A 23,663-nucleotide genomic window follows, 5' to 3' on the forward strand; every position below is an offset into this window, starting at 1 on the left:
CCGCACGCGGAACTTTTAGCGCGGTCAGAACAAGATGAGGAAGTGGGGGTCGTGAAATTTCAAATAGCTCAGGCATCACTAGTGAACATTTTATGGCCTGTTGGAATTCTATCTTCAGTCGACTGTTGTAATCTTTGAGGACAAGCATTATGTGCAAAGGAGTGGTATATGTATTGGGTCGCCCGTTGCACCCATACTGTGCAATATATTTTTGTCGGGTATAGATCATGATGTTCAGGCTAATCTCTCTGATTCAAGAGTGGTAAAAATTTTTAGGTATCGGATGATTTCTTGGTTGTACTGAAAGATGTTCCTAATTTTGCTCTTGATGAATGTATTGATGGTGTGAGCATCACTTTTAAGTTGTACGGCAGTGGATTACGCTTTACTTTTGAGAACCAGAGAATGACGTCCATTCAGTTTTTAGATGTTCGGTTGCATTTTCATGAAGCTCGTGTCTGCTGGATTTACAATCCGCGCTCTGCAAAAGTGTTTCTACCGTATGATAGTGCTCATTCTAAAACTATCAAAAGAGGGACACCATCACTTGTCTTGGCGCAATCGTTAAAAGTCGTGTACTCACCTTCTGCATCAGGTTTTCCTCCCAAATTACGCGCCTTTTGCGTTCAGGATACCCGGAATTAACAATTACTTCCGTGTGTGAGCAGCTGCTGCAGACAATAACACCCTCAGGAAGGAGAAACGAGAAAAAAGAAGAGGGTACAGCAATTCCGTACCTACATAAAGTATCGCACAACATAAAAAAATCACAGCATATCCACGGGGTGAATGATGATGAGTGGGGCGAAGCTACGGAGGGAAGCATCTGTAAACCGTGAAGCTCTTCCGTGAAATGCGCCCAGTAAATAAATAAAGAGTGTGAAAACTCGTGTATATTAACATCAAACTTTTATTGTACTTTGGTTTACTTGGTCCCTTTATCACTTGTGATCGTGAAATGCAAGGAAGAAGTCCACTCCCGAGCGAAAGAGCGCCAAGAGCGACCGCATTCCCCGCTCGCCCTGTGCGAATTAAAGGCAAGGCTAGAGGGAAGACAGACGCGCGTTCCACGACCGCGAGGTCGGTAGCATGCCCAACGAAAGCCAACGGAACGCGATCGTGCAATGCTCCGGCTTCGCATCGCCTCATGGTTCCATTTAGCGTCCCCAAACCAAACATATTGCTCAAGGTGTGCCTTGCGTTTTTCGTAGAAATAATTTCTTTATCATGTACATTAAGACGAAAAGTTGAAAGCTCACTAGAGTGTATCGCCCGCAAAGTATGTCTTTTAGTGTGATTTAACTCTCGTACGGCAGGGTCCTCGCGCCGTTGCCGGTCCACCTCGCCCGTTGACGATCGGGCGAGGTGCTAAATACAACTACTACTACTACACTTTAAGAACAACATCTGGCGTTCTTTCGTTCTGCTTTTACAAAACATCTGGCGTCTTTCGTTGGTTTATTTCATCAATCAACGGCGTTTTGAACAAAATTTTATTGTTTAATCACGCACAGGAGAAATCTCACCAGGCACTACCTTGGAGGTAAACAATGGCTGCTAATGGCAATGAGAGACAGAAGAAGTCGGCTTTAGCTAACACTTACACTTCTACTTCTACTAACGTTTTCCTACTGGAACATGCCAATGGCTGCTAATGGGGAATGAGAGACAGAAGAATTCGGCTTTTAGTTAACGCGCACGCTGCGAATTTTTATATTGTTCAACAACGCACAGGAAATCTCCCACCGGCACCACCTTGGAGGTCAAAGCGTAAGACTTGTTACTCACTACTACGACCACGACGACTACGAGGGACGAACGGGTGCCACCTTAAGGAGCTTCGCCCCTAAAAAAAGTAGCATCAAGATACGGAGTCAATGTTGTTTTTTCTGCCCCTCAGAAGCTGAGTAAAGTTTGTTCCTTAGTAGACAGGGTGCCTGAGTTGTGTGAGAAGAAGCACAGGAACAAGTTCACTGATGACCACACTCTTAGAAAAAAAGTTAGTAAATGCAGACATTGCTTGCATTTACTAGTTTCGAGCGTATTTTACTACCTTCGCGAAATCTGTTTACTAGCCAGCAGTTAGTAAAGGTCGTAAAGTGCTGCCTTTACTAACCAGAAAGTTTACTTGGTGTTTTTAACTAAGTAACTGTCAGCCATCCACGTTGCCAGATCTTTCGTAGATGCGCAGTATACTTTGCCGTAATCGTGACGGTCTTTAGCAAAATTTAAACAAACTTTAATTTTATTGATTACCTTGGAATTAAAGTTTCGTGCTACATGATGGCGCGCATATAAGCAAATATAAGGACACACGATAATGTGTAGAAAACATCAATTATTCTTCTAAATTCTATGGTTGCTAACCAGTACGTGGTGTGCTATCCCAAAGTAGGAGCATAAATAGTCTTCAAACCGCTGCTAGAGTAGATATCGGCTACGTAAATGTCTTGCTATTCTTTGTGTGCGCTTGCGTGTGTGTTCTCTTTCGTGATCAATTCATGCCTCTATGTATGTTGCTGTGATGTGTACTTACCATGGTAATTACGTGAAGTAATTAGCGGCCATTAGTTAATGTACAAGAACAATGCCACTTCGTTTTTTTAATCCTTTAGGTACTTTTGTAATAGAATCATCTTGATATGGCAATGCATACGCACATATAACAAAATAGGCGAAACCTCTAATTGGCTAAACGTAGTAGAGTTAATACGGTTAGTAAGTTGCTAGTGCGGTTACTAAGAACTTCGTAATGGACTAGCCATTCGAGCTAGTACTATTCACTCACTAACCAGGTAGCAAGTTTCACTAACCTGCATTTTACTACTTTCACTTACTAAGAGGCTAGTGTATTTTGTGACAAGTAAACGGTTAGTATTTAGTTAGTGAATATGCCGACCTGAGTTGCCGACCTGAATCCCGCTGAGTTGCGGACGGAAATACATCGGCCAAACGGGCCGTCTCAGGTCGTTTATGAAATCCCGCTGAGTTGCGGACGGAAATACATCGGCCAAACGGGCCGATGTTTTAATGATAGGGCTCGAGAGCACAGGTTGAATGTGCAAAACAGGTCAGGGGGGCACCTGGCGGACCACTGCCGCAGGTGTGGTTGAGCACCAGAGTTTGATAGAAGCAGTTTTTTAAAAAACAGCGAGCAACAAATTGGAGAGAGAAATAATGGAGGCGTTTCTTATCAGCAAAGCTGGTGATCAATGTGTTCCTTACTTCTCTCCAAAGACGAGATGGCCTTTTTGGAAGGCCATGTATGAACAACCTTTTAAGTAGTTTTAATTAGACAGGGCAGGGTTTCATCTGTTGATCATCTTCTGTATGACAGAGCACCCTCGTTTTGCGGTTGTTGGGGGGGTTCATCGTCTTTTCCTGCTAACACGTTTCTAGTCGTGTTTTTTTTTCTTTTTTTGTTTGTTTGTTTTAGTTGTTGGAACATCTTGCTTTCTAGCTGTGCTGATTGGGAGGAGCATGCGCAATACAGTGTTCTAAGGAGATGTGTGCACTTACATGTTAAACTGTGGTGTCTTAAAGCGTGTTTGACAATTGCCATGCGCGTCTGCATAATCTGTGGTTGCTGTTTCCGGTGGTTAACTGTGCGTTGATTCAGGTTTTGTATGATATAGCGTTCATGATAGTGCTATTACTGGTTCCGTGAGTGGGGGCGTGTTGTTGGTGGTGACATGTGACACTATAAAGGAAGCACTTTCATCAAATAAATCTCAGTTGGTAGTCAGCACTCGTCCTGTGGTTTTTGTGTCTTCAGTCCCGTCCCTCGTGCTGTTATATTTTGCACCTTCGTCAGCTCGGTTGAAGTTCGGCGTTGGCCTTGTCCACTCCCTCTATGTGTTTTTCGTCTGCCGGACGTGTCTTATACTGGCGGCAACACCGACTCGCCGCCGTGGTGCAGCGCGGTTGAAGCGCGACGACAGCGTGCTATGGAATTTGTAAGAAATGCTTTACAAATGTCGCGCGCTTTCACAGGCCCGAATAAAGCATACGGTTGTCGTCTTGCAAATCAGAAAAAAAATAAGGTCATTAATTGTCTTTGCATACGCGTGTGCGAAGATGGATGCTGAGCCCCGGCAGCGGTTTCACGTCACGCCACCAGTTGCCGCCCTCCGAGCGAACGACTCGTGCCCATCGCATGGCGAGTCCAAGGGCAAGTGCCGACAACAGCGCTCGAACAGCGTCACAAGACGAAGCGGCACCACAGTTGGTGGAAGATGTCGCCGGCGAGTATCGTGCACATTTACGAAGGGGGCATCGGCGGGGGCACCTGTGCTAAGGCAATTAATACGAAAGCCGGTACATGTCCACCTACGAAATTGCTGTTCTGCGCTTAATAAGAACTTGTTGCCGGGCTAGTTGGTGTATACTTGACGACACCTCCAATTTAGCGCTACAAGAACAAGCAAATGAAGAACCACAGAATAGGCGCTACTCACAAATGGTTTATCGCAACGGGTTGCAATGAAATATATGGCAAGATGATGCGCACGCGGAAGGACCGTGTGCAGATCAGGACAAGACCACTTATCATGCTTCAGAAATGTTGAATCAAAGAAACCTCATCTCGCTCTTATGAAGGGAGATTGACGTGTCGCTAACACAATAAGTTCTTTGTACGGTTCGCGGGCTGATTCCCTCCGGCTTTTGACAGTGAGGCTGCTTAGGAAATCGCTCCGTGTCCGGCGAACGAAGAAACTGTCGCCATATTAAAGGGGAATGTGCCACAGAAATTGGGTAAACGACCACGTGCCCGTAGATCTATGAAGGGTGCGAACGCTTGGTTTCAAAGCGAGGTTCTGTCTCTGCAGTTTGGATATCCGTGTCGTGTCTGTTACTGTCTATGGTTTCCTCTCTGCGCGGAGAATCAACGTAGAAACAAGCATCACCTAGCTAAAGCCTAGCAACGATCTAGAAACAACCTGCATCACCTGTAGCTAAGGCCTAGAAACAACCTAGAAGCATTCAGAACCGTCCAGTTTCGCTGCATGTGTCGAGCCCTGCGCGGCTTAGTGCAAGCTTGGTAAATTTTTTACCGAGAATCTTGTCCTGTCCTGCGTTTGTCCTTGTAGCACTTAAAGGAAGTTTTTGTCCGTCAGCCATATCCAGCTTCGCGGTACAAAAAAATCGTGGCACGCTGTGCTTCTAGCATTTATCCTGAAGCGCTTATAGTCTGGATGACACCAAAAATACACTGCGAGAATCCATGATAAAATCATTACGACTATACAAAAACAAAAATTACTCCAAGATAGAGTAAACCGCTTGTCCTCTCGCGCACGCCTCCTATTGGGTTTCTTTAATACATAAAGTCTAGGTAAAAATTTACTCTCTTGCTGACTAAGCTCTTCAATGTGGAAATGGTAGTAATTTTTTACTACGTGTTAGGTTTCTTAGCGAGCATAATCAGAGTAATTTTTGGCTGCCTTTACAAAGCTTTTCCGGTGATTTCTGAGATTTATTTCTCGGGCGAGAGTTCCTTGTGGCTGATGTATTTGCTCCCATAGCTCAGTTTTGGAGGCTATATTTCTAATGGTAAAAAATAAGAATAAAGACAAGGGGTGTGATCGCACCGTGAGCCATCGCATTTCGCAAATTAAATCAACATCGAAGGACTCAGCGTTAAATAAATATGCAGATATAAAAAATATATACAAACATACACAAAACTCTTGCAAAGTAAAACACCACATATGCCGACCACCTGGTATGCGCATAGGCGCCGCATCATGAGCAGCAATGTAGTGCCAGTGGGAGACTTCTGTTCTGGGTGATTAAGCATTAAACATTCACATTTTTGCCACTCACATTGTTTTTCGTAGCTCTTCGCGATTCGGCACATTGACGCGAGGTACCCGTGCACGCTCGAAGCCTTGCACCCGTATGTGCCCGGCCGCTTGATGATGGAAGAAACACACGCGATCCAGCGCGCCGTGCACGGCCGGACGACGGCGCGAATTGAACTTGCCATCGGCGCATATGCAGACAAAGCAGCTGCGCGTATACGCAGCAAAAGCTTCACACATACACTCGCCTGTCTCCACTACACCACCTGCAGCTGCAATGCTTATTGATGTTTACACAAACGCCGAGCGCAGCGGGGCGTTGGCGGACAAAAGCCGCCGAAGCGCGGGGAGCTTTGAGTCGCGTGGTATTAAACTCGCAAACGGTGGTTGAAGATCAAGTGATACAAAACTCCGAGCGTGGTAAAATTGGATTCTGGCATCGTCACTACTTTTCTCAGTGGTGGTGGTTGAACTGATAGGTACCGCCTTTTACGCATACATGAGGTGTGCCAATTTTAAAAGCCAGGGAGCTTTCTGAGGTCATGTTTCGCAATAACCTCGAATGTCGACTGACTTTCGCATATACGCGTCATTCTATCACCCTCAAACGGTGGGGTTATCCGGGGCCCTCCACGTATGGGTTGCGGCAGACGTCTCCTGGTCTGCCCTTCCGCCGAGGTCCGGCGGCCGGACACGGCGCTTCTCCTCCATAACGTCCCTCATCCCGCACCAGCATAGGGGAACACCCGGACAATATTTCTGGCTACGCCACAGATGAAAACAAACGCTGTTCACATTCCTTTTGAGCACATGCTGAAATACACGGAAACACTCGGGACAAGCATATACAACAAATGATCCATCTGAGGTTCATTTTATAACAATTCCGGCACAGCAGCGCGCATTTGCCGAATCCTTTACAGCCGCATTAAGGTTTCTCTGGAGCCCTCTTGAGCAGCTGCTCGTTCCTATGATGTGTTTATTCGATGCAAGGAGTTTGTTCTCCTTGGGATGCAGCAAAGGGTTGAACCGACGCTTGCGAGGAAGTGGCACAATCGTTCAGTTGTCGGTATTTCATCGATGCTGTGAGATTATTGGCACCAGATGAAAATGTGATTTGTCTGTCTCGTGTTGCTTTGAGGGCACACGGTTTTCAAGCTTGGTTGCAAGTATAGCAGCTGCACCGTGCACGTGGCTGTTGTAAACGACGCAGTGAGGCACACTTGACGTGTCTTCGGGGCCGCGATGCAATTTCCGGCCATTTTAGAGCAAGGAGCCCGGTCACCTTGGCAACGGTGCTCCCTCTCACCAGCTCAAACAAAGGCTCGCATGGAAGAAACAACAAGAGCGCGTTTCCATAATGAGATGTTCGAGCCGCGCGCGTCTGTCGATATTTATTTTCTAGCGGCTCGCAGCGTGCTGGGGTTTAATAAGCGGTAATTAGTTTAATTATGCGCGAAGGCAGCATACGAGAAAGACCCCCCCCTCTCCTTGACCGAGGTGCGAAAGAAAGACATTAAGAATAGGACGACGCATGCGCACAGAAGAACGCCCGAGCCATTCTTGTTTCTCTCGCGCGCAATACCCGCTCGTTCGGGGCTCTCCTGAAAAACACCAATGAGACCGACAGTGTCGAGCGAGGTGGCTTTTCTGAACTGGAGCTTTGCTGCATGTTCAAAACAGAGGCGCCCTCGGCGCTGCATAATATGGAGCAATCGAGGTTTTTGTGCATTCAAAATTTGCTCAACGCAATTTCTATGGAGTTACAATGAATATTTCGCCTGCTTGTGAATAAGAAGAAGCAACATTCTGGACACTGGCCTCCTGCGGCACAAACTATAAGGATGGCGTTTTGATCGCTTCTTTTGGTACTGTGTGATGCGGGCATATCGCAGCGCCGCAAAGAAAGTGTTTGTCATTTTATCTAAACAAAAAAGAACCGCCTTCTTCTGCGGCTGCACACAAAGGCGATTTTTCCCATCGTAAGCGACCTTTGGTGATGTCACAGTGGTTGTGCATTAAGATTGGCTCGGACATCAAGCGGTACGTAATATTCGCATATTTCTATAGCTCGGCCACTGTACTGTGCGCTCAAAGGTACAAAGCATTGTTTATACTTGGCCACATACAAAAGAACTGCTCTTTTTAAATATCACATTTTGAAAACGATTGCAACATGACACTAAGTGCCCTGTGCAACGGCAATAATGAGTCGGCACTCACGGTACGTCTCGATGCGAGGCGCGTGGTGAAGAAGCAAGAATGATGGGAGTTTCATCAGCCCGAAAAATTCCCATGCCCGAATTTTTTACTCCGTCATAGCGGGGGAAATATACGGCATGTGTCGTCATTATGCTCCGGTTGTTGAGTGACGGAGTATAAAAACGGCCCGACCTCCCCACGGAGTTACAAACTCCCAATGGATGTCTTAAAACGCACTTCTTGTAGCGACGTGCGTGCGTGTGCGCTCCCGCGTCCATGTGAAGTTCCAGTGCACCGATAAGTTGCAAAATAGTTTTATTGCGATAGCAATTATATGGACAGTCTCGGCTGGATTTTGGCGTCGCCGTCATTCACCGTATATGTATGTATATCAGTGGCGTAGCCAGGAATTTTGTTCGGGGGGGGCTCACGTTGCAGCGCGACCTCCTCATTGAATTTTTAGAGCGACTAAGTATATGAATAACATTTATTTATTTATTTATTTATTTATTTATTTATTTATTTATTTATTTATTTATTTATTTATTTATTTATTTATTATATCCTCAAAGGTCCCATATGGGACTTTACATGAGGGGTGGGCGTCATAAAATGGCGGTATCGATGAAGGTGTATGTTAGGATGTGGTTGAGTCTGCTTCCTGGATGGCATTTTTGAAGCGCGCAAAATCGCGGATGACTGCTGCTTCGTTCGGAAGGTCATTCCAGTCTCGGGTGGTGCGCAAAAAGAAGGGCTGCTGAAATGAGGTGGTGTGGGCACATGGCGGAATCACAGCATTTGGATGACTTGTGCGATGACCTCGATGGACCGGCTGGATGAGGTGGTTGTCACGCGGGGTTGAATAAAAGAATCTGTGAAAAAGGCAGAGACGTGCAATACGACGACGAAGAGCGAGGGTAGAAAGATTTAACTGGGATTGAGGGTGGAGACGCTCGAGTAGCGGGAATAATCTGAAACAATGAATCTGGTTGCTCGGTTCTGTACTGACTCAAGTATTTCGATATGATTAGTTTGGTGGGGGTCAAAGACAGCAGCTGCATACTCAAGTTTTGGTCTGACAATGGTGTTATAAGCGAGTAGTTTAACGGAAGGTGGTGTCATGGAAATGTTACGGCGTGTGTACCCGAGAGCGCGGTTATCGGAGTGAATTATGTGATTTATATGGTCCGCCCCAAGATAGGTTACTCGAAAGATGGACACGCAGGTATTTAATCGAGTCAGTAGCAGCTATATGACAGTTGTTGATTGTGTAAGTAGCCGGCGTGTGGTTTCGGCGACGATGGAAAGAAATTAGTAATGTTTTTTTCGCCTTAAGGGACATCAACCAGGTGGCACACCACTGCTGAATGCGTGAGAGGTCATGCTGTAGAGAGGAGACATCGGTGGGGTTATTTATAGGGCGGTAGAGGACACAATCATCAGCAAAAACACGGATGTTAGATTCAACGGAAAGCGGAATATCGTTAATGTATATTAGGAATAAAAGAGGCCCTAGGACGATACCCTGGGGCACGCTTGACAAGACATGCGAGAGGTCGGAGGAGTGATCATTAACATGCACGAATTGTTTACGGTTTGTTAGGAATGCTTTAATCCAGTTAAAAACATGCCGATGAAGGTTTAGACGCGAGGTTTTTTGAAGGAGACGGGAGTGGGGTACCTTATCGAAGGGCTTTTTCAAAATCTAAGAACAGTGTGTCAATTGGGATGTTACGGTCCATATGAAGGTGAATGTCGTGCAGGAATAATGTTAGTTGGGTCTCGCATGAGTGATCTTTACGAAAGCCATGTTGGTTTGGGTGAAAGAAGTTTACGGATGATAAAAATGTAGCAACATGAGAAAAGATGACGTGTTCCATGATCTTTGAACAAACACTAGTGAGCGAGATAAGTCGGTAGTAACCTGCAAATGAGCGGTCACCTTTCTTGAAGAACGGAAAGACCTTCCCAACTCTCCAGTCTAATGGGACTTCACCTGTGTCGGGTGACTGCTGAAAAATGATTGACAATATGGAACTACATACATGTTTAGTATTTTTCAGAATTTTGGCGTTTATGCCATCTATACCGCATGACGAAGAGTTCTTTAATTGGTTAATAACTTTTACAATTCCCTCTGAATTGAATGTAATCTTTGGCATTGGCGGAAAAGCAAAATGCGGAAAATCAGGAAGTTCGTTGTTAGGTTCGTTAGTAAAGACTGAACAAAATGCAGAGTTGGCGGATGGAACGTCGCAGTCGGCAACGGGGGATCCAGAAGTGTCACAAAGAGAGACTGTGGTTTTGTCGTCCGGTTTCATAATTTTCCAAAAGCGGCGTGGGTATGTACATGTATTACCATGTACATACATTGCCACTGGTATTACCATTAATATGTATTACCAGTGACAATTTGTATTAGATGCTGCAAATCACTTCTTGAATGCTGCCCTCTGTTAAGAACGAGTAAGAAATGTGTTTTTTCGTAAAAATATTATGTTGGCATGCCCGCAAAATCTTTCCAGGAATAACTGTATTCAATCTTTTCAATATTTGTGTTTGTGTGTGTGTGTAACAGGTACGGCAAATATCACGTAAACTTCGGAACTGCATCAGCTTTGAACTGAAGAGGTGCCTGATAACAAAAAAATGAAGTCCACGAAATAACCAGGATTTTAATGCGGATTGTTTATGCAAAATGTTCATCTTTTTGCACAAATGATGCGGCCAGGGAAAAGCAAGAATGGGAAAGTACACCTCGAATACGGGCAAAATATAAGTCACCGGAAACAGTGCGCAGTATGCTTACGCAAAACTTCACAAATGTACATTTAAATATGCAATCAATAAACGGAACTAAGCAATGATCACTATACATAATGGCCAACTGATATGTCCTTGGGCCAAGCTGCTGTCTCGGACGCACCATGTAAACAGAACTATAAAGGAAGAGCGCAGAAATAACGAAAGAAACTACTTCAAAACTGTTTTAAAAGTGCGAACCACTATTGTGCACTCAATTTAAAGGAAGGTTGCCGCTTCTAGTTCAAAAAGCAATGAAGAACAAAAACGACAAATGAAAGTAACAAACAATGCTGTTAGTACGGCTTCCCAATAGTTGAATTTGTTTGGTAACGCCGCGTATGCCGACCTCTCAGTGAACAAGGTGAAGCTGTCGATTGGCTGGTAATGTCCACCTGATGCCCGTATTCTTATGTTTATATTAAGTCACAGTGTTAACTGCTAAAAGGTACAAAATCTTCACGGCTTTAAAAGGTGGTGAACAATAATATTGCGTCAGAATTACGGGCTCATTGACCTGAACTCTGGAACAGTAGTGTCTTTTCCTTTCGTTTGCGCTGATTTTTGTCCTGCTCGGTATCAAAGGACAACGTTGACCCGGCGAGGAAGCTTAGCGAAGCGGTCAATGACTTCCGACAAGCTGATGTCGACATTTCTGTGGGCGTACAGAAGTGCCTGGCCAACCATGCGTTCCTCAGACATCGTGGAGCGTAAGTAGTTCTTAAGTAACCTCATGCTTGAAAACGTTCCCTCTGCGCTGGCAGTGGTCACTGGAAGGGTGACTAGAATCCGGAGTAGCTTGTACACATTCGCACAGAACCTGCTGTCGCAATGAGAGAGGGCATCGGTTCCTGTACCGGGGCTCTGGTTTGCTGCTTTGTTCGCCCACTTTGTCCACCATAGCCGCAGTTCTCCAAAACCAGCCCTCGTTTCGACGTCATACGCAAAAACGGTCAGGAGATTTTCTGCTCCTTTCTCCCGATCATCTTGCATTGGTGGTATTGCGGATGATACAATTAATGAAAAGTCCTTTAGAAGTGTCCTGTGCTGTTCGAACCGTTGGTTTAACTGGGCTAGTACGTGGTTCATGAACGGAATGAACAGGGTTCTGCGAAAATATTCTTCCGCACTTTCGAATGCATTGCTCCCAAGGTTTTGCTTCCGGACACCGGCTCGACGGCTGTTGATCTCCACATTCAGTTTTTCTGCCAATGCCTGCATTTGTGCAAATATTTTTGAGAAAGAAACATTCGTGTTCTTGCGGTCACTTTCAATTGTCTGCTGTATCACTTCTATGTCGTCAATGGCAGCGCTCATGTCGATACTCCTCGTCTGCAGCTTCTTTGACAGTGGCAAAGTCAGTGCTAACACGTGTTCCGTCACATGCAGGCTTACAAGGAACGCTGGTGAAAAGAGTGCCAACATTAGACTGTTTGCCTGCACTGGACTTTCGCCATTTCCGTTAAACTTAGTCTCCTCTAGTGCTGCGATCAACGGCTGAAAGAGGCTCACAAATGAAAGCACTGCATCGTGCTTCTCAGCCCAGCGCGTTTCGCATAGTCCCAAAAGGCGCTGCCTTGTAGGCTCAGGACAGCTCAAACTTATCACTTTTCGCAAAACGTGTGAGCGGCTAGAAGATTTACGGAAAAAGGCTGACGTCGCCTTCAGAGTCCCAAAACAGTTTCGAATGTCTGTGATGGAGCATGCTGCACACACAACTAGATAAAGGGAGTGACACGCGCAGTGAATACATAGAGTGCGGCTGGATATTTCTCACGGACAGCAGCTTGAACACCATTCGTTTTGTCGGCCATCGAACTTGCACCACCGTAGCCTTGATCACGGAGATGCTGCATGTTAATTCCCATTTCTATAAGGAGCCTTATGATGGTGTCGGCCAGGGCCCGGCCATTTGGTCGTGAATTGGCACAAAGCCTAAGAACACTTCTTCGATTCCGTTCGCATCCTTATTAAGGTACCTTGCACAAACAGTAAGCTGCTCGATACCCGCAACATCCGCCGTTTCATCAGCAAGTACGGAGAAGCAGCCTGCAGCGTTTACTTTTGCGACTAGGCTTTCCTTGATGATTGCAGCAGAGATTTCTATAATGTGGTTTTGTACATATAAACTAAAATATGAGGCCTTATTTGGGCAACTTTCCAAATGCTTTTTTTTTTATCTGTGTCGCCACAATCCGCGCGCATGCGAAGCAGCTCTTTGAAGTTGCCTGTATTTGTAGAGGAGGCTGTGCTTGAATCCATGGGACCACTGTCTCTATGTCCACGGAGAGCCACACCTTGCCACCCGCAAAAGAGAACTGTCTCAACAATAGGCTGTAACTTCCTTCGGATCTCTCTTATTTGAATTTGCCTGCCATGGTCCAGCTGATCAACAACACTGGGCACACATCCTGAGAAGGTTTGAAGAAAACTGTCGGCTACCAGATGAGCGTCAGTGTGATATTTAGTGACTTCATGTGCACCGAAGACTTCGAGGGCGTGCTTCCACTTTTGAAATGGATTGGATACGAGGGCCTTAGTGCGCGCATGTTGGCCCTTGCCAATCTCACTTCTGCTAAAAAGGACACACACTCGGCAAAACGCACCCTCTTGAAAGGCGCATTCACACTTGAGAAGCGAAGAGAAAGCGAAAGCGCCAGAGCGTCCGGAAAACCGTTTTCGCGCGCGTCGGAAATGTTCACATTTGTTCTGCCTCTCCCGCACACTGTCGCCGCCGCCGCGGCCTTCGCCACTTCGAGAATTAATTCTCTTTTCCCCGTTTCCTGAGCATTTAATTTCGTACCAAATTCAAGTTAAGTATGCAAAACACGGAAAATAAATAGCTTTCACCTTTTCAAACCGCCGTTTCGGGAGATACACCAGCAGAAACCACATAAGCGGACACGGCAGCAGTGGCGGCGGCGGCGGATTCACCCGGCTTTGCAAAACGCGAGGCACGTTGGGGCACGCCGACTCGCTGCTGCTACACCTTTTTTCTACTTCCAGTGTTCTCGTCAATCGTAATCCAAACCAGGTTCTCGAGGAACGCGTCCTTGTCGAGGCTGTGAGTCTTGTCGCGCTGCACGGGTAGTTTGCGAATGCGCCGATGCGAGCCACCGCCGACGCCTTGGCCGCCATGTTGAATTTGCGGTCTGTTGTTTACGTCACGTGATTTAAGCTAGCGCAGCCAAAGTACGGCTTCCCGTGAAGCGGAAAGGCGATCCGCTTTCGCGTGGCGGAAAAATCGGTCTCGGACCGATTTTTTCGCGTCCGCCTCGCGGCGTGGTTTTCCGGCCGCTTAGGCGGCGAAGCGAGTGAACTTCCGGCGAGTTTTGCCGCTTTCGCCCCCATCGAGGCCAAGTGTGAACGCGCCAGAAGCGCTGAGAAGCTAAGCCATCGGTACCTGTCCAGCCAAGCCACGTAAACATACGTTTCTGCTTAAAATCGTTCATAGACTTAAACATATAGCATGGCGGAGGAATCCAAGGAGAAGCTAGCAGTTGATGTTTTGTGTCATCATCCACTTTTGAGCCATCTGTGTAGAGCCCGATATCAAACTTGCTTCTGCTAACATTTTGAGGGTCATAAAAAGATAAATATTTAAATAAATGATAATCAGGCTGAAGCCCAATAAATCCCACCACCCGGGTGACGCCGCTGGTTGGTGGTGTATGAGAGCACGAAAAATTTCGGGGGGGGGGCTGAAGCCCCATAAGCCCCCCCCCCCTGGCTACGCCCCTGATGTATATATATATCGACGTCCCAAAGAAAAATAACTCAAGAAAATGCTTCCGAAACGCGGAATCGAACCAGCGACCTGTCGTTCCGCAGCGTGTGACGCTAACCACTACGCCAGAAAGCGCAGATCCTTCAGGTAGCTAACGGCGAGCGTTATATACACACCCTTTACCGCTGGCAGGACTCAGAGACGGCAGGCGCTTATAAGCGTTTCTTCCTTACAAGCGAGATGGCGCGAGGAGCGCGACTGGCGGATTTAAAAGTCGTCGGCGAGCTCGCTCGCTTCTTCTTATATTTGCGCAGAGAGAACATTGCGCTTCCGCTGTCTGCTCGCGCGGTTTTCTCGTGGTGAGGGGAAGAGGGATGTTTCGAGCTTTCACCGTGATGTCCGCGCTCATGTTACGGAGCGCACGAGAGTCACTCGAGCTCAAGGGACGCCGCTAAACGAACAAACAGAAGATGAGCGTGAACTATCAAGTGTCACAGCTCGACACTTGAAGCACGCTAGTTTCCTTCGCTGCTTCGGCCGCCTTTGCAACAGGAGCGCTGTTCAAACTGAGAGTATCCATTGGCGAGCCTCACTTCATATAGCATTAGTTTCTTGCTATCGCATTCATTGCTTCGCCCTTGCGGCGAAACTGTGACTTTTTTGGCGTGAACATGCAAGTTTATGCTTGCACCGCTGAACCGGGCTGCATCTCGCGCTAGCGTGACACACGAACACAGGTTGATTCTCCCATCGAGCGGCCGTGTCCACGCACACGAGTGCAAGCCTCCGGTGCGCCTATGAAAGGGGCTTGCACCTTCCCTTCAATCCCCACCAGCGTGACCCATGTATATATGGTGCTGCCAGTCTATGGGTTGCGGTAATCTGCAAATGTTGCGTGTGTATGCTTGAGTATGCGTCATATATGTTGTGTGCTTCGACGCTAACATAACTGCAGGCACGTAGCCAGGATTTTCTTTCGGGGGGGGCCCAAGGCCTAATTATTCGAAAGAAAGTCTTTTCATGGCGAAAAAGAAAAATAGATTGCCCGGGAACATAAAAGGCTGGACGAATTTCGGGGGGGGGGGGGGCCGGGCCCCCCGGCCCCCCCCCCCCCTTGCCTACGTGCCTGCATAACTGGACATTCCCCGGCTCATGATGCGATACCAAAAAGTCGTTATTATTTTTCGATGGATATAAACATCCCATAGCTACCTACAAAAGTTCCACGATCGAAGTAAACAAATGCCCACTTCAGTCCATCTAAAGGCTCCGTTCAGAAGGGGAGTAAGCTTTTTACTCCCCCTGACAGGAGTACATGAAATTTCCATGCGATAGAGGACAGGCCGTTTTACTCCCATCTTGGCTAATAATCGCTCACATGCAGTGTGGCCCACAAAAACATCATTCGAAGAAAGCAACAGGTTAGCGCTCGTCCTGTTGATTTCTTCGCCTGGTCCGTCGTCTTTTTTTTTTTGCGCTATTTTGAGTTACATCTCAAATCAGCCAATGCCAACTGGCCCATCAGGGACGTAGTTCGCAGGGTGAAATGCGAAAACGAACGTTTTCTCTCGTCGCTTTTGCGTATTATTAAACTCGAGTTCCCGTGCGCCAATCGTCATCAATTTTTTTTTTTTGCCTTAGGCTCATAACTCAATACTACACTCGCTGTATTGCTACAAAGAGCGCTAGAACGAACGCTGCAGGGCCGCTCGAAAGGGTGCGCGCAATAGAGTACATCACAATGGTTGCGTGCACAGGGCGATATCCGGTTACAGAAACGGACACTCGAGAAGGACGGTCACAGATTTGCTATTGGGAACAGCATAGTGTGGAGACAGTGCTTATCGCGGGGCGTCATATCGAGGGAACAAGCATCTAAAGCCCCACCAGGTAATGGTGCTCCTCAGGCCGTGAATGTGTGATTTATGAAGGCGAAAGCCTTAGATGACTCATCAAATGCGAAAATTCACCGGCGGAGGCGTACCGCGGCCTGCTTCACACGAGTGATTAAAAAAATCATTGCTTGATCACGTCACGATATGACGTCATCACGACGTCACTATGACGCGTTCACGAGACTTCCGCTTCGTTAAATGTGGGCCGATCTATAGGAGGCATGTGCAAACCAAGGTGAGGTGCAGAAATCTTGCAATGCCTCCGATCTTGTAGGCGGTGCAAAACCACACTAAGTGCAGAGGGCTTTCGGAGGGTCAATACATCGACTGAGAAGAAGAGGAAGATAGCTTTCTCCTTTGAGCCGTCTGCAGAGGAGACTGCATCAGGGAGTTTTTTTTTTCTACCTTATTCATGTTACTGAAGAGCAATATAGGTTGCTAATTCTCCGTTTACCTTCATTCCTGTTGCTTAAGCAAGGCATGTTGTTGGGCTAGTCGGTTCATGGTTTCAAAAAGGTTTTAGAGCGCGCGACGAAGACAGGACCACAACAGAAACACGTGTGTGTGTGTGTGTGTGTGTGTGTGTGTGTGTGTGTGTGTGTGTGTGTGTGTGTGTGTGTGTGTGTGTGTGTGTGTGTGTGTGTGTGTGTGTGTGTGTGTGTGTGTGTGTGTGTGTGTGTGTGTGTTCCTGTCGTCGTCCCGTCTTCATCGCGCAGTTTAAAAACATTTTTGAATTCTGTTTTTTCCCAGTCTAGCTGTTCAAATACTTTCTGCAAGCACGCATGAACAACACTGGGGATATCGTATCTCCACATCCGACTCCTCCTCTTTCTATCGCAATTTTATCGCTTTTTTGTATAAGTAAGGTAGCTGTGGAGTCATTTTTGATGTCGGCTATAAGTAGGATTTAGGTACTCCTTGCCGACTTAGCGTTTTTAAGACGTCAGATATCTCTACTGAGTCGAATGCCTTTTCGTAGTCTACATGAATGGTAAATAAAGGGGTTTGTTGTATTCAGCAGCTTCATCAATTACCTCATTTATCGGATGAATTTTGTCCACCGTAGAGTAGCCTTTCCTGAACCGGGCTTGTTGTTTACGTTGGTGGAAGTCAAGTGTTTCTCTTGTTCTGTTTGATATTGCCTTTGTAAATATTTGGTATACCACGGAAAGTAAGCTTTAGGGCCTATAATTCTTTAAGCATTTTATGTCCCCTTTCTTGTGTGTTAGTACAATGCTGCCATTTTTCCAGCTCACTCGAACCGTTGCCGTTTGCAGGCACTGGTTGTGAAGCAAGTTTCTTCTAAATGATTGCCCCTCCGTCTTTGATTCGATCGGCCGTCACTGCCCAAACTCGGCGCCAAGAAACCGAAATTTGTCCACATCAAAAGGCAATATTAAAATAGTTAGCGAGAATACATGAATCTTGGTGCGTGCATCATGCTTCCTGGAGCTATAGGGAGCGCTTACAGCAAAGAACGCGCAAGCCACAAAGTTGGTGGCACCTTTAAACGAATCGCTGACAAATCGCAGCTGTCAAGTGTATTTTCGGCCCCGCTAAAGCTAGCCTCTTTGTGTAGGCTAACGCAGCCCAACAGAAGTAGTAAAGAGGGAAATTCTTGCACAAAGAAGCACCGTGTTCCTTTTCAAGATCGCGCAGTTGATATAGTTTATTCTATTCCGCTGAGTTGTGGGAAGCAGTACATCGGCCAAACTGGTCGATGTATAAATGAGAGATTCAAAGAGCATGCTAGCAATGTAACGAAAAGTCAGGGGGGTCTTGTTACTTTGCACTGTAAGGACAGCAAGTCTGCGCCCATTATTAATGAAGCTGATGTCGTAAGCAAACATGGTAAGAAGCTTGTGCGTGAGATTATCGAAGCTGAGATTATTCATAGGTTGGGTGATGAATGTGTCAGTTCACCATCAGTCATGTTATCAAATAAAGAGTTAGCATTTCTTCGACCGGATTTTCCAAGAGATAGGGAGCGTATCTGTTCTGACATGTGCATTGGTGTGACTGTTTTCTGTATATATGTTAAGAAAATTCATCTAACAAACTATTGTAAGTCAGCGCTGTGTGTGTTCCCTTCCTGTGTCCCCGTCGTACTTTCGCGCTGTATGTTTCACTATGCTACACCAACATGCGCAAATTCGCTCTATTCAGAGATCAGTCTCGTTACTGTTTCGTTCATTCCTTCGATGCCAGTATTATACTTTTCTTCTAAAGCTGCGTATTTTTTTGCAATCGTAATCCTAAAATCTTCTAACTTTACTTTATTTTTACATCACACAGGCCATGCGGCCGAAAGGAGGGGCAAGGTACAACATAAGAAATACACGTGCAAGGCACAATTGAAAATCTTACTACGTCTAGCTTGGGTTGTCTTTTGGTAGTTATCCCTGCTCGAGATCTCCTCAAATCAAGCGCTATATATGTTCGCTCTCACTAAACTATGGTCACTGCCGTTTACCTTGCTTATGGCCTCGATATCCTGTATTACAGCGAAAGCTGTTATGAGATCATTTCAGCGGCCGTTTTTGGCGCCGTAGTTGTCCGCCGCCGCCGCCGCCATTGTCCGTAACCACTATCGCTCGAAATAAGAAAAAAATATCAAATAAGAAACGCCAGGAGGGAACGAGGTTCGAACCTGGGCCCTCTGCGTGCGAGCCCAGTATTCAACCTCCGAGCCATCCCGGTGCTTGAAACTGCCTTGCAAGAAGGTCCTATACCGGCTTCATGTCGGGAAGGACCCACAATAACATATGCAATATAGCGTGGTAGAAGAGCAAAATGAGCACCAAGCATCGCACAACGCGAATTCTGTAACCAGGCGTCACACAATGCGAATTGCGCAACGAGTAGGTTGTTGAAGGCTTCCAACCCATTACAAAGGGCTCTGCCATAATTCTTCGTCGTCATCAAGCACAGCATCAACAAAGCGCATGCCTTACATGCGTTTAGCAGGTACCACGGCTCTCCGTAGAATGACGAAAAATGGCGTAGTGCCTGCTTCCCTACTTCTCAGAAATTGCAGTGATTTATACCGTAGTGGGTACCTCGAAGTACACTTGTATTGGTTTCCAAGGAAGCCGATAAGCGCATGGTCCATGTCCTCGGGGTCACAGTAAAGTTCTTCGCCCCCCCCCTCTCTCCCTCCGACGTCAACGCATGTTATACAGCATGGAGGGAGAGGGAAATAGCGACCGGGCGTCACCCAATGGAAATTGCATAACTGGTGGGCCGTTTAAAGCTTCTAACCCATTACAAAGGGCTGAGCCATAATTCTTCATCGTCATCAGTCATCGCGTCAACAAAGTGCGCCTAATGCCTTACAGACGTGTAGCTGACGCCTCGCTTCTCCGCAGAATGAAGAATAATGGCTTAGTAGGTGCTTCCCATCTTCACAAAAAATTGTGATTTATGGCGTAGTGGCTACCTTGCTAGTGTACTTGTATTAGTAGCCCCAAGAGAGCTTACAAGGGGCTCTAGAGGCGCCGCTCTTCCAGCTTTCGCTGTGACTGTGCTGCGGTTTCAGCGCAGGCCTGGCGTTTTTATGCCTCGATTGCCACACAGAATAAAATATTTTTTGTTCTTTGTTTGTCCGTTAGGGATTTTTCATGTCCACTTCTTATTTCTACGCTTTCGAAAAAAGATGCTATGCGGTGCCTACTTCGCACCATGCATCCCGCTAACATGTCTCCTCTGTTATTTCTGGAGGCATAGTTACTGACTGTCTCTTCGCCATTTTGTTTTCTTCCTACTGTTGCACTCCCATGATCATGGTGTACTGCACTCACAGATGTAGAGGGAGTACTGCGAGGGTAGAGGGACTCAATTACTCTCGCCAGAGTTCTTTAACGCCATGGGGGAGTAGTGGAGAGTCAGCCGCGGAACTTACTCTTTCTTTGAAGGCAGGGTAAAAGAGACCGCGAACTCTCTGCTACTCTGATAGAGTTCCCAATCCACAGAACTCCCGCCCCGACGTAGCGTGAACAGGGTCGGGAACTCCCTCCTAAGCAGGCGGAGTACAAACTAGCGCGAGCTTCTGGCCGACGCCGCACAGCGTTATATAACTGTCTCTTAACCATAATCCTCCGAGCGTAAACGCCACAGATGTCACTTTAATGTGCAAGTTATAGGATAGCTTTCAGTAATAAAAAAAGGAAGTGATCGTAAACCTTTGGTTTCTGAAATGCCAACAGAGGCATGCTTCGAAGCCTCGAACATCGGCAACTTCTAACGCATCGCCAACTTAATTTACGACACAAACTAATTGCAACTGGAATAAGGTAGACTCTAAAGTATTAGTGCAAAAGAAAAAAAAAAGCCGTGAGAGAAAAAAAAAAGCATCCGGCAGGAGGAATCAACCTGCCACCAGCAGATTCTCAGCCGAAGTCTCTACCACTACGCCACACCCCAACGCAGCACCCTTGCCGTAAAAAGACTAGTCAAGACAGAGCTCACGGCTTGACTTCATTTTTACAGGTTGCATACTGAAAATAGACGCGATCTTCCTTTTCAAATAAAATTCGCGTCTTCATAACACACAGAACAGCTGACGACCACGAATGACATTCAATAACCTGTATTTTCTCGCGCTATCGACGATACACCCGCACAGCGCCCGTGTTAGTGTACTGATTTGCATCTGAATCGATAGGTGCAACTACCTACATAACCGATCGCCAAACACCAAATTGAACGTGCCAGAAAGTATGCCATCATGTTAATTAGCTCAACAAGGCGTACTAATTGACAAGTCTGTGTCTGCGAAGTGCCGGCGAGTGCGCTCGGCGGCTTTCGGTGGCTTCCGGGGTGCGTTTGCTGAAAGCGGCGTCGTAACGATGCCCATCGCTCCTTGTACGAACACCGTACGCAAGAAAAAATGGTTCATTCAGGTTAACCGATACTAAACCTCTACTGTACACTCATTTTTACACGTCGGAATTGCGTATCCTTAAACCCAGAAGCGCCGACAGCATGTACACACGGACTCGGCAGGTGCGCTAGGCCTACCTTCGCTGGGAGTCGTACGGGTCGACCGATCTCGGCGACCGATCTCGGCGCAAGTGGCTGACGAAGGTTGAAGAATGCGCATTTTATCGTCGAGAAGCTTTTCACTGTTACATTACAATGAAACCAAGGTTGAACGAAAGTGTGAGAATCGCCAGAGATGCGCTTGCATTGTGGTTATGTTGACCGGCGTTGCTTTTCTGGCGTACGTGCCGCGCCTGCCGCGGCACCGCATATCCGATCGGACGCCAGATCGTAACGTCGTAAAGTATTCATCAGCCAGTCCTGGTAAATTATCGTCGCAAGTGTATTTGTAAGCGCGTGGCTATAACTCTCAGACTTGGGCGTGAGCGGCTGTACGGCATTGAGCCGATATCATAGAGTCCCAGCTGATATTTGGAATTTACAGATGAAAACAGTGTTGAATATTATGCTGTTTTATAGTAAAAGGTCGATGTGCCAACAGCATCCCAATATATCATTAGATATTTACACGTGTTGCGTGTATATCTGCTGTGTCAACACGCACAGCAGAGCTGTTGCCACTGGCACTGGAAGGGGGGCAAAACATCATGGATATATATACTGGTTACCGGGTATATGGTTGTGTGCAGCGCCAGTAGTGCATATGTTCAGTGTTGCTGTGTTGTGTATGAATGAGTGTGCGGGTGTGAGTTCTGTGTATGTGTGAGGCAAGCTTCAGGCATTTCAGCCAGGTTCACTGTTACATTGTAGAAAACGTATGAAGGATTTCTTTTTTTTTCCTTTTTTTTAAACGTTAGTCTTAGCTGCAAGAATGATTCTACTCTTGGAGGGAGTTCATGCACTCTAGCCTAACCAGCACTGTGAAACTCTGCGAGGGAGTAGCATAATTCCAGCCGAGAGTGTATGTACTCCACTTCAAAAGCGTGACTTTACTCTGGCGAGGGAGCTTGTTCACTCTCGTTCAGCCAGAGTACCACAACTCTGTCGAGAGAGCGTGTCTACTCTGTGCAGCAGAGAGTTGCCAGCACTCCTGAAAAGGGAGTGAAATATGGGACAAGCGTTTACTCTTGCGAAGAGAGTCGCTAGCACTCTCTTGCCGCTGTGAGTGTGGGTGCGTCCTTTTCGCATTGCCAGTTCCTCGCATAGCTGTCCTGCTTCACCATCGTCATGACTGCATATGTTCGTATCTCCTGTTTAGTTTGATCATAAGGCTCACTACCCTTCCATTGATACTAGAGAACTGTTCAGTGTTGCCTGCAAGGTCTTTGTGAATTAGGAAACCCACGCCACATTCTTTCTTGTTAGGAAGTCCTCTATAGCACATCCCGTGTCCGTTAGTTAGAACGGTGTATGCCTCCCCCGGCTGCTCCAATTTCTTAAGGCCAATCATACCCCCGTTAATGTTTTCTAAATCCTCAAGTAACTCTACTAGCCTAGCTTCGCTAGACAAAGTCCTTTTGTTAAGCGTTCTCAGGACCAATTTCCAGTAGCGGCCTGCTGGAGTCCAGTGATCCTTAGTAACCTCCGCTGCTTTACAGGTCCGACCAACGCCATGTTCGGGTGTTCGGCATCTGCTGGAGTCTGAGGGCCAGGGTGTAGAGGTTAATTTGGGAGGCGTTGGCCAGTTGCAACAGCAGTGAGGTCAATTCCTGTTCTCGTGAGTGAGGGAGTCGTATTTAGATAGCACAAGGAGTGTATGCCAGTCAGGTGCCTCGTCCTTTTTTGCCTCACCCTTTTTCGCCTCACCCTTTTTTGTTTTGATAGCCAAAGTTATAAAACAAAAGGTGCGACGGGAATTCAGATTGGCGACCCTGTTAACTTCAGACGTGGCCGACCGCTTTGGATGGGCGTTCCCCCATGCGTTTTATATTCACGTGTCTTTTCGATGTCTTTAGAGATTCCGACACCATGTCAAGGTTTTGCTTATTTCGAATGATTTCTAATGCGCGACATCGCCCGCAGCTGGCCTGCATTCAGCGTGGGGATATCAGGAATAGAAGAGCCCGAAATGCTGCACTCACTACAAGTAATTATGCTTCACCTCTTTTTCCGTTTGGCTCATAGCTCATCCGGCTAGCCGCAACTATTAGTACGTATTTCTGGCCACTCATAGATGGCCTATATTGTATAATTATTGCATTCATTTCTTCTACCAGAGTTGTATTTACAACCCGAAAAGCCCACAAAGTACGAGACCACCGTATTAAGGCTGCTCCCGTCGATTCTTTGGCA

At 46.7% G+C, this 23,663-nt stretch overlaps 1 protein-coding gene across 1 annotated transcript in view; it reads left to right on the forward strand.

Annotated features, from left to right (window-relative positions):
- Positions 1–23,663, forward strand: part of LOC119395186 (NGFI-A-binding protein homolog) — a 1,247,109-nt gene that overhangs the window by 303,768 nt on the left and 919,678 nt on the right. The window lies entirely within an intron of this gene.

Source organism: Rhipicephalus sanguineus, chromosome 5 (genome assembly GCF_013339695.2).
Source record: "Rhipicephalus sanguineus isolate Rsan-2018 chromosome 5, BIME_Rsan_1.4, whole genome shotgun sequence".
NCBI classification, from domain to species: Eukaryota; Metazoa; Arthropoda; class Arachnida; order Ixodida; family Ixodidae; genus Rhipicephalus; species Rhipicephalus sanguineus.